Source organism: Propithecus coquereli, unplaced genomic scaffold, assembly GCF_000956105.1.
Source record: "Propithecus coquereli isolate 6110/MARCELLA unplaced genomic scaffold, Pcoq_1.0 Scaffold2, whole genome shotgun sequence".
Classification (NCBI taxonomy): Eukaryota; Metazoa; Chordata; class Mammalia; order Primates; family Indriidae; genus Propithecus; species Propithecus coquereli.
Window position 1 is genome coordinate 1,194,571 of NW_012144966.1, and position 15,152 is coordinate 1,209,722.

Genomic DNA, 15,152 nt, shown 5'->3' on the forward strand with positions numbered 1-15,152 from the left:
TCAGGACAGGGCTGGTCACCAGAAAGACCAAGGGCAAAGGGGGGTTGTCACTTTCAGCCCCACCCACTGACCTCCAGGAAGGGGTGGGGGAGGCTGGAGATTAATCTCTATAAAAACCCTTGAACAAGGAGATTTGATGAGCTTCCAGCCTGGTGAACACATGGAGGCGCTGGGAGGGTGGTGTGCCCAGAAGGCCATGGCAGCGCTACACACTCCTCCCCATGCTTCCTCTGTGCATCTCTCCATTGGGCTGTTCCTGAGTTGTAGCCTCTATCACAAACCAGTAAACGTAAGTAAAGTGCTTTCCTGAGTTCCATGAGCCATTTTAGCAAATTATGAAACCTAAGGAGGGTATTGTGGGAACCTCAAGTTTATATCTGGTTGGTCATGAGCACAGGTGGCCCAGACTTTTGATTGGCATCTGAAGTAGGGCAGTCCTGTGGCACCAAGCCCTTTAACTTGTTTGGGATCTGACACTACCTCCAGGTGGATAGTGTCAGAATTGAATTGAATTGAATTGTAGGACACCAGTTGGTGACTGCAGAGAATGGAGAATTGCGTGGTGTGGGAAAAACCCACACAGTTGGCATCAGAAGTATTGTGTAAGTAGGGCAAAAGAGCTTTGTTTCGTTTTTGAGATGGGGTCTTGCTATGTTGCCCAGGTAGGACTCAACTCCTGGGCTTCCCACCTCAGCCTCCCAAGTCATTGGGACTGCAGGCACATGCCACTATGCCTGGCTTACAGCAGTTTTTTTTTAGTGCCTAATGCACACTCTGGGCCACTCTAGAAGCCGGGGCTTTTGCCATATTATCTGTGCTCAGTGCTCCCCAGCCCTGCCAGGACCAAATCTTTGTCCTGAATCCCAGCCTGTTCCACTGAGGCCCTGAAGTCCTGCCTTGTCCCACATGAGGTCAGATCCTGTGCTGCCCAGAACACTGAAGCTCTTACTTCTTTTTTCCCCCTAGGATCCTAAATGAGAAGACTGAAGCTGTTACTTCTGAGTTGGGCAGTTGTCTAGTGGTTAGATGTCCCCTGTTTTAACTGTAGGGTTGACTTATCTGTTCCTCTACCCCACCCCACATGGTTGATTTGCCTCCTACTATGCTGAGTTATTAATAGCTCAGATGTCTTCTCCAGGGCCAGTCTCTCTTTCCAGAACTAACTTTTTCTCAATAACCCATGTTTCTGAGGCCACATGCCTGAACATCCCTATGTTATGATTGGAAACCTATGAAAAGGGTGAAAAAGTATACAGACTCATGTTGTTTCCAACAACATTAATTGAACAGTTCCTATATGCCACACACTGCACTAGGACCTTCCTTCAGTTGTTTGAAAAATTTATTGATTGCCAGCTATGTGGCAGGTGCTATGCAAATGGCATTAGGGATCTAACAGTGAACAGGAAGAGCCAATAGGCAAGTGTAGCCAGTACCATCCTAGTCCTTTGTTTTTTGCTTTTTTTTTTTTTTATAGCTTCTTGCCCAGGATAAAGGGCAGTGGTGTCATCATAGCTCATAGCAACCTCAAACTCCTGGACTCAAGGGATCCTCCTGTCTCAGCCTCCCAAGTAGCTGGGTCCTTAAGTGCACACCACTATGCCTGGCTAATTTTTTTATTTTTTTGTAGAGACAGGGGTCTCGCTGCATTGCCCAGGCTGGTCTCAAACTCCTGGCCTCAAGCAATCCTCCCACCTCAGCCTCCCAAAGTGCTGGGATTACAGGCACGAGCCACAGCACCTGGCCCCTGTGTGTGTTTTCTGTGATGGCTGTACCTGTGACTCTCCAGAGACCTGCCCTTGGGTATGTGGAAGAAGGTGAAAGTGCTTGGAAGTTTCTCCCACCCCTGCACCGTACCCCTACCCCAGGGGCCCTCAGCCAATGACTGACTGGTGCGGGAATAGGAACACAGTTCATTTGCTTCAAGTTGGGATAAACCCAAAGGCAGAATTTACGCTGCAGAGCTCCCCTGCAGAATCAGGTTGAAGCTCAGATCTCATCCTTCTTTCCCTCTTCCCCAGCCCTGTCCTGCTCCCCTACTCCCTTACTAGTCACCCTTGGGAGCATTTCCTTAATAAACCACTTGCAGCTGCATCTCAGGATCTATTTCTGGTAAGCCTGTGAAAGACAGCAAGTGAGCAGATAAATAATGACAAGCTACAATCATAATGGATGCTGAGTTAAAAGAGAAGGGGCAAGTGAAGCCACCCTCACTCCTCAAGAGACTGATCAAGGAGCTCACCTTGGAAGTTGTTTTTAACTCCCGTCAAAAGTTGATTGAAAGAGCATCTAACAAGACCATCTTCCATTTGCGGCAGAAAAGTGATGCCTCTTGCGGCTGTGGGGGGTGTGGTGGAGCAGGAGGTGGTAGGACCCTTCCCCCACCTTCTCCTTCAGGTCAGCACTGCCAGGCCCCTCCCTGCCCCTGCAGCCCTCACTCCAGCAGGGCTACCACCTGCTGCTTCCTGCGCACAGCGAGCTCTTTCAGGCCTTTGTCCAAGGCACGCACTGTTCCCTTTACGCGGGGACAGGGAGTGGGTGTTCCTTCCCAATCCTTTACCTTCTGGAATCACCTCTTTTGCCTTCAAGATTTAGCTCTAAACTGTGCTTCCTTGTGTAGTCTTCCCCACTGCCCAGGCAGTATTAGTCACCTTTCTGTGTTTCCAAAATGTTCTGCTGAGACATGCATTATGGACTTAAGTCTCCCCTTGTTCAGGGGGGCAAATCTGAGCCTATGCAGCAACTGAACTAGGGAAAAAGTTGTAGGGCTAGCAGTGAGCACTAGAAGATTCTGTATCACATGAGCCAGATGGGGCAAGAGAGTTCCTGATGACCCTCCAGCCCTGCGTGAGGACAGAGGACCCAGGAACGATGGCAGTGAAGGTGGGATAAGGGAAGGCCCATCTGAGAAGCTAAAATGACATGAGTCATTTTATTCTGCTTCTGAAACCTTTTCCTACTGATGTTCACAAATTAAAATTACTCCTTGATGTGTCTTTTCTCTGGAACTACCAAGAAGGACTGGGGCCGTAAATACCTGACTCCACTTGTCTGCCTTACCTAAGAAGATCCTGCATGTGGCTCTTCACTAGAGTATCCTCAATTAGTCCTCTCTGTCTGCACAGGGCACCATGCAAAGCAAGCTGAAGAGAACCAGCCCCTGCTTTATATCTGTCACGGGGTTCCTATTAAAGTTTGCATTAATAGCATCTCCATTTATTAGCACTTCACAATTCACAAACTACCATATTGTTTCATTTTAATTTTCCCACTGTAGTGGCCAAGGGAAAACTTCCCCTTCACTCTCTGAAGTTTTGCAGAAAATCGCTGACAAAAGGTGAATTAACAGGAGAAAAGGCATACAAATTTATTTGATCATAGTTTTATGTGACACTGGAGACTTCAGAACAAAGACCCAAAGATACAGGGGAAATGGTCCTTTTTTATGCTTAGGTTCAACAAAGTAAGGGCAGCCACGTAGAAATATGATTAGACAAAAAGGATGTGATCTACTGCTAATAAACTGAACGGGAAACCCAGCAAGGCCTGTCTGTTTAACTTTTCTTGGCCTCTCTGTGCAGCTTTCCTTCCTTCTGGGTGTGGGGCTAAATGACCTTCAATCGAACAAGGTACATCATTTCTTTATGGCCAGTTTTTATACAGAAAGGCATGAGGAGGGTGGCGGGGGGCAGTTAGAGTAATATTTTTAGGTGTTATGGCTGGCTTTAGGGGAAAGGGTTTCTGGTTCCTATGTCCTGCCTTGGGGAAGAAGGATTCTAGTTTCTGTGGCTAGCCTCAGGAGCTCCAGTGGCGCAACCGGTTAGTGCACGGTACTTACTAGCCTTGGAGGAGAATGAAGGGACAGGGACAGGAGGACAGGAAAACAGGAGGAGGTCAGAGAAAAACTTTTGCCTCAGAGACTACTTCTGAGGCTTTCATTTAGGGGTATGATTTTCTCAGACCCTACAAAATCAGGGTAATAACTATATTACCCTGCTATAAACCCATATTACAGATGAGGAAATTGAGGCTCAGAGGGAAAAGGTGACTAGTTTGGCAGGTACTCTGACAGGAAGTAGCAGAGCACGGACAAGCACCCAGGTGTCACCAATTATAAGTCTGGTACTTACCTGAAGAACTACCAACAGATGCTCCCCCGAGGAGAAGCCTTGTTTCTAGAATTCAACTCTTCTGCAAGTCTGAGAAAATTCCAATTGCTTGACCTTCAGAACTCAGGAAGACCTTTTTGACTGTGGTTTGTGTCCTGGCCAAAAAAAGCATTATTACAGGAACTTGCCATAACCGAGGCCTTTTGCAGCATGCCCTAACCAAACCAGGAAGAGCTCCATCACGAGCGGATAAATAACCTTGCTTCCATAAAGGAAAGATGATTCCAAAGAAAACAGACATGCAGCAAATTGCTCCTTGTGGTAGGAAAGGCCGGTGTATGGGCATAATAAGAAGCATTTCGCAAGGAAGAAAGAAAATGGTGTTGGGGAGAGGAATGGAAACTACTGTGAAAAAGAACAAAGAAGAAATATGGAAAGAGCCATAATCAGATGGGATCATTAGCAAAAAGAAGTAGAATGCAGTCCAAAGGAAAGGCCGTGTCAAAAACAAATATTCATTTAATGATTCAAAAGTAAAAATGAAAGAAATCTGAGGCTCTGAAATGAATGAGTGTGTATTGAATCTCTTGGTGTGATCGTGCCCTGGGAGACCCAATGACAAGAGAGGAGAGTGGTCATAATAGCCATCCTTACAGAGTTCTTGCCATGTGCGGGGTGCCGTCCTATGCCTTTAAAGATACAATCCCATTTAATGTGCAGAAGGACACTCTTGGCATTTTGCAAGTTATGCAGATGAGAAGCTAAGGCAGAGACGATTTACATATCTTCCCCAAGGTCACTGAGCTAGTTGGCAATGAAGGTAGGATTTGAACCTAAGGATCTTGAGCCCTGATCTTCAAACCTGTCTTCTGTCACCTCATGGAGGGTAGCCTGCCTTGAGGACTTCAAGTTTATGTCAGTATTCAGATTAATGTTTAAATCCAATGAATTCTACAAAGTGATCCTAACAAATACATGTCGAGGGGAAGATTCTCTGGATAGGAAGTGATAGAAACAACTGAAACTAGCTTAAGCTAAACGGGTTTTTTTGACAGCAGGCTGAGGTAGCTTCCAGAATGAAGGGTGAATTTGACAGCTATGTCTTAGGAGCTTAGGAAACAAAGAATCTCTGAGATTTCAGCTCCTGGAATCAGGAATTTGAAAGCTCTCAGGACTCTCCCACTTCTTACCCTGTTTCTCTCCTTGGATTGACTTCTCCTCTTGCAGAAGGTTCCTTCATGGGGTGAGGGGTGGCCTCTGGTAGCCCTGTGCTCTCGGCCTAGCAAGCAACTCAAGCAGAGAGAAAAAAAGCCCTCTTCCTTCCCAGCTTATTTCCCTCTTTTTCCCAACGTAAAAAATTTCCCCGGGAAGAACTATGATTGGTCCAGCTTGGGTCATGTGCCCAACCATGGGCCCATCACTATTGCCCTGGAAGCAAAGTTCTATGATCATCACCCCCCTCTAGGGTCACATGGGGCTTTGACAGAGCCTTTCCCAGGATAGGAAGTGACAGAAACACAACTGAAACTGGCTTAATCTGCTGTTCTTGGTAGCCAAAACAATAACTGTCCATGAGAAATTGGACTACCAGCAAGAAAACTACAAACATCAGAAAAGATGCAAAAACAGGCGAGATCAAACAGTTTGACAGCAGGGATAAAATGCTCAATAAACTTTGGAAACACTATATCATGAAAACAGGATTTAGGCATGAGGAAAGGAAATTTATTTAACAAGGTAGAGGGTCTAAACAGCAAGTTAAAATATGAATTAGGATGCCAGCTCTGAAACCTCTAAATAGTTCTATTATTAAGGCAGATGCATTCCTGGAAGGCTGACTAATGCAGGGTTGCACTCCTAGTTTGTGCCCACTAAATATTAATTCATTGTGATGACAGGATTTATTAAAAATTATTGCTTGCAGCACTTACATATTTATAACATATTTTTAGCAGAATAATCTGCATATGTAAAGTTCTGCATAAATGCAAATGATAATAATTAGAGTCAGTGGGCTTTTGTTTAGTCTTTGATAATGCATCTATTCATTCATCAAATTAGTTATTTATTAATTGAGTGGATACTCTATTCCAGGTACTCTGTTGGACACCCTTGGTTTCTGCCCTCAAGGTGTGTCTTCGTTTGTTCAGGCTGCTATAATGAAATCCATCAATTCGTTGGTTTAAGCAACAGACATTTATTTCTCGTAAGTCTGGAGTCTGGGAAGTCTAAGATCAAGGTGCTGGCAGATTCAGTGTCTGGCCCTATCATGGGGACTCCACCCTCATGATCTCATTACCTTCCAAAGGCCCACCTCCAAATATTAATACCATCATCCTGGGTAGTAGGGCTTCAACATATGAATTTTGGGGGGATGCACACATTCAATCCATAGCAAGGTACTGAGAGTTCAGAGCTGTGCTCAGAGCTATAAATAAATTGGAGGAAAAGTAAGGGAGTGAAGAGGGTCCGGCAGGGATTGTAGCAAATCTGTCAAATCGAGTCTGTTCCCAGCTAAAGGGAGTAACTGTCCCTTAGTTGCTGCCAGTTGTTGCCATGGAGGGATGCAGGCCCAGGGTTAACAAATCTTTGGAGTTGTCAAGGAAAGCTGGAATGCCTGATTTTTATCAGACAGGCCTAGATTTTTTAAGTTGGCAATTATTCCAAATTAAAAAAAAAAAAAACATTGTAGGAGCAAAACAAAACATCTTTAGATGCAGCCAAGGGCTTCCAGTTCACCACCTCTGCTAGATTGAAGGGAGATTTTAGGCAGAGAAATGGAAAGATCAGATTTGCATATTAAAAGTTCACTCTTGGCAGTATGGTTAGAGAGAGCAAGAGACCAGAGACAGGAAGACTGGTTAATTCCTGGACAAACTTTTTGAGACTTCTGTGGGTGACAAGACCTGGAGTCACAATAGTGAGGTTGTAGAACATAAAGCCTGGTGAGGGAGACCCATTTAATCAGCAATCACACAAATGTATAATTGCATATTACCAGTATACTTCAGGGAAGAAAAGAGAAGGGCCTAAATTGTGGGGAAATATGGAAGAGAACAGATTAAAGAGATTTTAAATGGTTTGGTAATAATTTAGATGGGGGAGAAGAGAGAGGGAGTTTCAAGGTCTTACCTGGGTGAGTGGCACATGCTATCGTAGAAAGAAGCATAAAAACGACCATGGGAAACCTTGCCACCATTGAGAGTTACCTAAACAGAGGGAGCATGGTTTAAACAGATGGTGCAGAGGAATGAGTTGAGATCTACATTTTCATTTTTGTCCTCTTACTGAGGCGTCTAAACTGCAGTATTTGCCTTTTTTTCTGGAGATAATACCTGCCCTGCCTATCTCACAAGGCACTTGTATTAGGATTCTCCCAAGAAACAGGACCAATAGGATCTGTCTCCATCTATATCTGCATCTGTATCTATATTTATTGGGAATTAGCTCATGCAATTATGGAGGCCAACAAGTCCTAAGATCTGCAGTCAGCAAACTGGAGACCCAGAAGAGCCAATGGGGTAGTTCCAATCCCAATGTTAGCAGACTGGAGACCCAGGAAGAGTTGACATTTCAGTTTGAGTCTGAAGGCAGGAAAAAGCCAATGTCTCAGCTTGAAGACAGGCAGGCAGGAGGAGTTCCCTCCTACTCACAGGAGGGTCAGGCCTTCAACTGATGGGATGAGGCCCACCCATGTTAGGGAGGCAGTCTGCTGTGCTCAGTCTACAGACTCAAATGTGAATCTCAACCACAAACACCCTCACGGACACCCTCAGAATAACTGACCAAATGTCTGGGCACCCCATGGCCCAGTCAAGTTGACACATAATGTTAACCACCACAGCATTTTGGAGTATGAAATGAAATAATTGATTTTAAACTACCTTAGACAGTTTAAGGGCTATACTAATACAATGTAGTAAGTGGGGAAAAAATAGTCTATAATGTATATTTTGTGTTTGTTCCTCTATTATAGATCCATGCCCCCCTTACCCTGTGCCTGGTACCTGGTCTCCACCAACTGCAGTACCAGGACTCCCTGACCCTCTGGTTTCAGGTTGGGTGATCCAGTAGAAGATGGAGGATTAGAGAGAGAAAGGCCAGGCAGAGTGTTTATTCCCCCAGCTGCCTCCTTGCCCTGCCATTTGGCAATGGCTATGTCCCCCACTTAAGGCTCAGCCCCTGCCAGTGTCCCCTCGTCCTCTATTGCAGTGCCCTCCCATGCCCATCGGGCTTATCAGTGCTAACAGCTTCCCTCTGTGTGAGTCTCTAGGTGTTGGACTCTTAATCCTGCCAGCTATTTAGTGGCTGTATTGATAATATTAAATTCATATCTAAGCTCTCAGAGGAAATTTTTATCAATTCTATCTCTAATCTCAAATCTATTTCTTGCCAGTTTATTTTTTTTCTTTTAACTTATTAATTACAACTCTAAGATAAACATGGGCTTGGCCCTCAAGAAGAGCAAGCTGCCATGGAAAGGTCGACATGCTATAAATACTTAGAGATGGGTGCTATACTGTTTCAGGATCCAGCTAATATTCAAATATATCAAAGCAACTAGCAATAACCATTTGAATAATCGGAACTTCATCAAATAGTGGTTTACTTCCTCTTTGGGGTGCGGCATTCTCTGGCTGCTCCAGCCACAGCACGTGGTCAATGTTCTGTTGCAGGGTCTCAGCCAGCTCCTTCAGGGTGCTCTCATCTGGGGCCTGGAGGACCACCTTGCGCATGCGCCCCAGCTCCCAGAGGTAAGCGGCCACGTGCAGGTGGTTGCAGTGGCTGTGTGTCAAGCCTGCGCCACCAATGCCTCCACTGGCCAGGAGAAGGGAGCTTGCAATAGATGCTCTTGTTACACCAAACGTGGCACTAGCAACGGCAGCTCTGTGCCAGAGGCTGCCGTCTTATTGACCTATTTCCTTGCGGTTTCCACTGCCGGCGCCCTCGTCTGTGCCATCATCTCTCCAGCGTTACGCCAACGGCCTCCTCGCTGGACTTGATGCTGTCTGTGTTGGTTTTTATCTGTGGTCCCCAAGATACCCTTCTATGTGCGTCTCTGTAATACCAGGGATGATTGGGATGATGCAAACTAAATCTCTCCGCCTCTAAGCCGGCTGATTTCCAGTTAGGTTCTCCCATGTGAGGCAAGAGGAGGAGGTCGGAAAGCAGGAGGCAAGAAGCCCTGTTTTTCACTTCCCGTGTCGTTGTGGCTTCAGTAGCAGCACGTGATTGGCCCCAGCTGCCAGCTGCTGGGAGGACTGTCAGAACCAGCCTCACCGTGCCTCCCCCCGCCAGGTGCCAGCAGCAGCCACCCCACATTCCCTCACCAGAGCAGGGCAGAGCCTCCTTCAGAAATCAAGCACAGCCCCACGGCCGGCGTGACCTGGCCCCACCTGACTTTCTGACGTCACCTTATGCCGCTCTTCCGTGCTAATGTTCCTGTCACGTGGGGTTTCTGTCTGTCGCTTGAACATGCCATGCTCAGTCTAACCCCAGAGAATTGCTGCTCCCTCATCCTGGAAGATCCCTCCCCGCTCTCTTCAAGGAACTTTCTTCTTACTTCCAAGTCCCAGCTCAAATATCTCCTCCTCAGTAAAACCTTCCTAAAGGAGCCTCCGACACTTCTTTTCTTTGTAGCACTTGTCTGTGCCTGATATTTTCTTGTGTTTGTTAATTACCTGCCTCGCCTGTCTGGAATGTGAATTCTGCCTCATGGAGTCTATCCATTGTCCCCGTAGCCTGCACCTGGGAGCCTGCCTGGCTCAGAGCAGATGCTCACTGTTTGTTGAATGAACGGATGGACAGATGGATGGGTGGCTCAATTCTGTTTATCAAAGACTTCTATGTGATAAAAGAAAAGCAAAACAGTGTTATAATGGAAACAATGGAAAATGAGATTCCATGAATGCTTTTTAAAATAATTAACTTTTTGGAATGCATCCATGACATTTCTTTGGGAGGTTTTACTAACGAGTTAGGGCTTTAAGTTAGGCCTTAATGAGGCTGTTTTGATCTTCTGGAGAAACCATGGATTTCCTTCTAATGGCCACCAGCTGGTAGTTCTCCATTTTGTGCATTAAAGCAGAAGGTAAAGTTCAGGCAAGGAAAGCCACAAAGCACCCACATTCACGCTGAGCATGTACGAGACCATGCAGCATAATTGCTACAAGCATGGATTCGGATGTCAGACAGAACAGAGTTCTACTTCTAATTCTTATTAGCTGTGTGTTGCTGGCTCTGCCACTGCTACCTGTGTGACCTCAAGCAAGTCGCTTAACCTCTCTGTTTCAATCTCCACATTTACAAAAGGTAAATAACAACAGTGTATACATCGCAGGATTGTTATGAGGATTAAATGAGTCAATATATAAAAACTACGTAGAAAAATGTCTAGCATATAGTTAGCTTTGATAGAGAATAATATAAGCATAAACTATAATTATGGTTTTCTATTGATAGAGAAACTTCAACAAGATAAAAGTTTATTTATCTTTCAAATACAAGAAGTCATAAAATAGGTAGCCCAGGGCTGGTGTAGCAGTTATATACTCATACTTATTAGGAACCAAAGCTTCTTATTTCTCTACCACCATCAAATGCATGCTTTATATCCTCAGAGTCCAATATAGCTGCAGAAGCTCCTGTCAACACATCTGCATTTTAGGCACCAGAAAGTAGGAAGGGAGAAGGGTAAATAGGGATGTACCTGATGGCCAAATTAATACCTTGTAAGGAACCTTCCCAGAAGGCCCAGATGATACTTTTATTTGCATCTGATGGGCTAGAACTTAGTCACATGACCACACATAGCTGCCAGAGCTACTGGGAAATGTAGTGTTTTCACTGGATGTATTACACCTCCAATAAAATGAGCATTCAGTTACTAAAGAAGAAAGGGAAAATGGATGTTGGACCTTGTGCAAGTTATTTAACTTCTCCACGTTTTAGTTTTTTCATTTTAAACTGGGAACCATAATAGTACATGCCTCATGGAAGGTTACATGAAATAAAGCATAAAACCTGCTAGCCTAGTGATGACACATGGTAAGTAAACGTTAGCTGTTATCATAAGAAGGAAAAAAATGTATCTCTGAACACTTTTAAAAATAAGATCCATGAAACAATATGGAAAAAAAACAAGAAAAAATATCCCTGCAAAAAAGTACTGAGTAACAGTACAAACATAGCTCACTGTAGCCGCAAACTCCTAGGCTCAAGTGATCCTCTTGCTTTAGCCTCCTGAGTAGCTGGGACTATAGGCACGCACCACCACGCCTGGCTAATTTTTCTTATTTTTTTGTAGAGATGGGGGTGTTGCTATGTTGCCCAAGCTAGGCTTAAACTTTTGGGCTCAAGTGATCCTCCTGCCTTGGCCTCCCAAATTGCTGGGATGACAGGTATGAGCTGGCGGTCTGCAGGTTTCTTCCGCCTTTTCGTTGCTTTGGCCCTCTTTATCTCAACTGACTTTCAGCTGACAAAGTTCCAGTTTTAAATATCACATCATCTTGCTTTGCTTCGTACAAAGGGCCACTGTGTGTCTGGGTGGGCTGTGTCAAACTCACTGTTCTGAATCTTTCCAGTCTCGCCCACCATTCAACTTTTGTCTGACTGTGCCCGGTGTTCTAGACCAGTGGCTCATAAACCTCACTGACCTTAAGATTCACTCACCTGGTAAGTGCTGTAAAAATACAGACTCTAAGTTCTCACCGCAAGAATCAACCCAGAAAAACGCTCCTGTATCTGCCTCAGCTAGGTCAAACTGATTCTGGGTTTTCTTGGACTAAATGACTCAGCACCTTGAATGTTTACAGATGAATGAGTACAGACAGATGTATCTCGAGACACAAACACGTATGGAATGTTACTAAGGCACTCTTCCAAACACTTTACATGGGCTAATTCCTTTAGGTACTATTATTCTCCTTTATCTAGATCAGGAAACTGAGGCACAGAGAGGACAAGCAACTTGCTCAAGGTCACACAGCTAGCAAATAGGGAAATGGGGAGACTGGGAGTGGGGATTCAAGCCTAGGCGGTCTGACTTTTGAGAGCCTGTACATTTCACCTCTATTGTATACCGTCCTCCAATCTATGTTGAACAGTTGAACCACTCCAATACAGATTACAAAAAATTTTAACAGACTTCCTCCTAGCAATGAGTAAGTGAATTGCAAGATATTCTGATATCATTTGATATAATATATTCTTATGATCATTTATCTTCCCAAGAACACTGTGGCACAGATAAGTCTGCTATAAAAGTATTTCAAGACAGTCATCAAACTGGTATTGAAACTCTCTTTTTATGTGCACATATGTACACTATGATGCTCTTTATGTAAAGAGATATATTTACACACACATATATACACACATACATATTGTGTATGCCTACATAAAGTCTAGGAGGAAACACAGCAAGGTGTGACAGTTAATTCTGGGTGGTAGCATTATGGGGGATATTTGTTTTCCCTTTTTTATTTGAAATCAACATTTAAATTTCATTTAATAAAAACATTCTTAAATTTTAAAAATTTAAGTTTTTTTATTTATTTTGAAACAAAAACAATGTAAAACAATACATATTTCCTATTTGTTTTCTTGGAGTGCCTTATAAACCTTCATTTAAAATTCCTCCTATAAGACACTTTAGAAGGAAATGGGATGAAATATTGGGTTACAGGCATGCTTGCATAATGGCAAGGCTATTGGTTTTAGAGTCTAACAGATGAGGGTTTACATTCTGACTGTGAAGCTTCCTGGCTGAGAGATAGGTACTTTTTTGGCCAATAATAAATACTGTAAATAAAATTTACTAGTCAGAGCTCAGCATCCACTCCTGTGACATTTGAGGAATGGCAAAGGTCAGCCCGCCCTCAGGGATCCGGCTGCAGCTGGTTTAAGGTGTTGTTTCTAGTTCGATGTATATATGTTGGGAGAGGCAAAGGTCCATCATCTTGTGAACTTTGTTTTCCAAAACAGATTTATCTGCAGTCATACTTGGCCTTATCTCCCTGCGATGGTTCATTTTATGTGTCAAGGTGACTGGGCCACATAGTAACCAGTTATAACGTCAAACATTATTCTGGGTGTGTCTGTGAGGGTGTTTGTGAGTGAGATTCACATTTAAGTCGGCAGACTGAGTACAGCAGACTGCCCTCCCTGATGTGGATGGGCTTCGTCTCATCAGTCGAAGGCCTTCATGGAACAAAAACAGCTTATTCCCCCCTCCAGCAAGTAAGAGGGAACTCCTCCTGCCTGCCTATCTTCAAGCTGGGACATTGGTTTTTTTTTCCTGCCTTCAGACTCAAACTGAAGCATCAACTCTTCCTGGGTCTTGAGCCTGGAACTACCCCCTCGGCTCTCCTGGGTCTCCAGCTTCCTGACTGCAGATCTGGGACTTGTCGGCTCCATAATCGTGTGAGCCAATTCCTCAGAGCAAATCTTTCTCTCTCTCCATATCTATACGTGTGCGTGTATGCGTGTACGCGCACACACACACACACACACACCCACATCCTATTGATTCAATTTCTCTGGAGAAACTTGACTAATACACTCCCTTTCTGCTGCCTCTGAGGGCAGGCTCTCTCCGTCCTACCCCCGGCCACTGCCACCTCTCATGCTCTAATGGTGGCTCTTCTTAAGCCCTTGCTCTCCTCACTCCACTTCATCTGGCTCCTCCCCACTGACTGCTGAAACTGCTGTCTCAGAGGTCACCAGTGACGTTCTTATCGCCAAATTCAGGGCTCAGCCCTAACTTCCTGGACCTTGTTCCGGAGTAGTCACCGCTCTCTGCGTGTCTCCGGGCACCGGTCCCCGTCTGCGAATGTGTTCCATCTCCAGTAGCCTCCAGTCACTCTCCAGCAATGGCTACATTTCTGGAATCCAAGCTTCTTATTCGTGAAGAGTTTGCTTTCTGGAACCTTTAGCTCTCAGTCCTGCCACTTCTAACTGTACGACCTTTGGAAAGTCGCTTAACCTTTCTGTGCCTCAGTGTCCTCATCTGTAAAGCAAGGCTACGGATGATAGCTACCTCTTAGGGCCTTGTGGGGATGACATGCATTCACGCAGAGCCTTGTCATACACGAGGTGCTCCGTCACTGTTAACTGTTATCTGAGTCCACGTTCTCACCTCCCTTTCATTCTTCAACATACCAGAACCTGGCTCAGGCCCTCCCACTCCTGCGAAATTGCTTTGTAAACGTCACCCGTGACCTATTACTCATCAGTATTCTCAGTCCTGCGTCCCTGCCCCTCAGTTGACTTGGCATTCTCTGTGACTTCCTCCTTGCCTCATCTACTGCCACTTCCTGCTGTACACATCCTGCCCTCGATAAACTGAATGAACACACAAACACACACACATACACACACGTACCCTTTATGTCACCACCTTCTCACTCCAGTCCTGACCTCCAATACCCAACCCCTACCTGTCACCCCCCTTCCCTGGCTAACTCCAACTTATGCTTTATGACTCTTCTTAGGCCTCCCTTCCCCAGGAATCCCTCCTTAACACCCTTCTCCCACCAAAACTGGCTGAGGTGCCCGTGTCTGGTGCTTATATAACACATACGTCCCACACTGTACTGCACTTCTGTCTTCCCAAAATGACTGTGAGCGCCTTAAGATCAGAATCAGCTGGGCTCAGTGACTTACACCTGTAATCCCAGCACTTTGGGAGACCAAAGCGGGAGGATCACTTGAGATCAGGAGTTCAAGACCAGCCTGGGCAACAAAGCAAGACCCTGTCGCTACAAAAAATTAAAAAATTAGCTGGGCATGATGGGGCATGGCTATAGTCCCAGCTACTGGGGAGGTGGCAGCAGGAGGATCATTTGGGCCCGAGAATTGGAGGTTGTGATGAGCTATGATCATGCCACTGTACTCCAGCCTGGGTGACGGAGCAGGACTCTGTTTCTTAAAAAAAAAAAAAAAAAAAAAAATCAGAATCATTTCTTATTCTTCTCTGAGTTTCTAGCACTTGACATGGTACAAGATACACACTGGGAATTCAATAAATGTTTTTGGAGTTAA

General features: G+C 45.0%; 1 pseudogene; it reads right to left on the bottom strand.

Annotated features, from left to right (window-relative positions):
- LOC105809679 overlaps window positions 1-8,845 on the bottom strand; it is a 73,020-nt pseudogene extending 64,175 nt beyond the window's left edge.
- Between the last annotated feature and the right edge of the window lie 6,307 nt (window positions 8,846-15,152).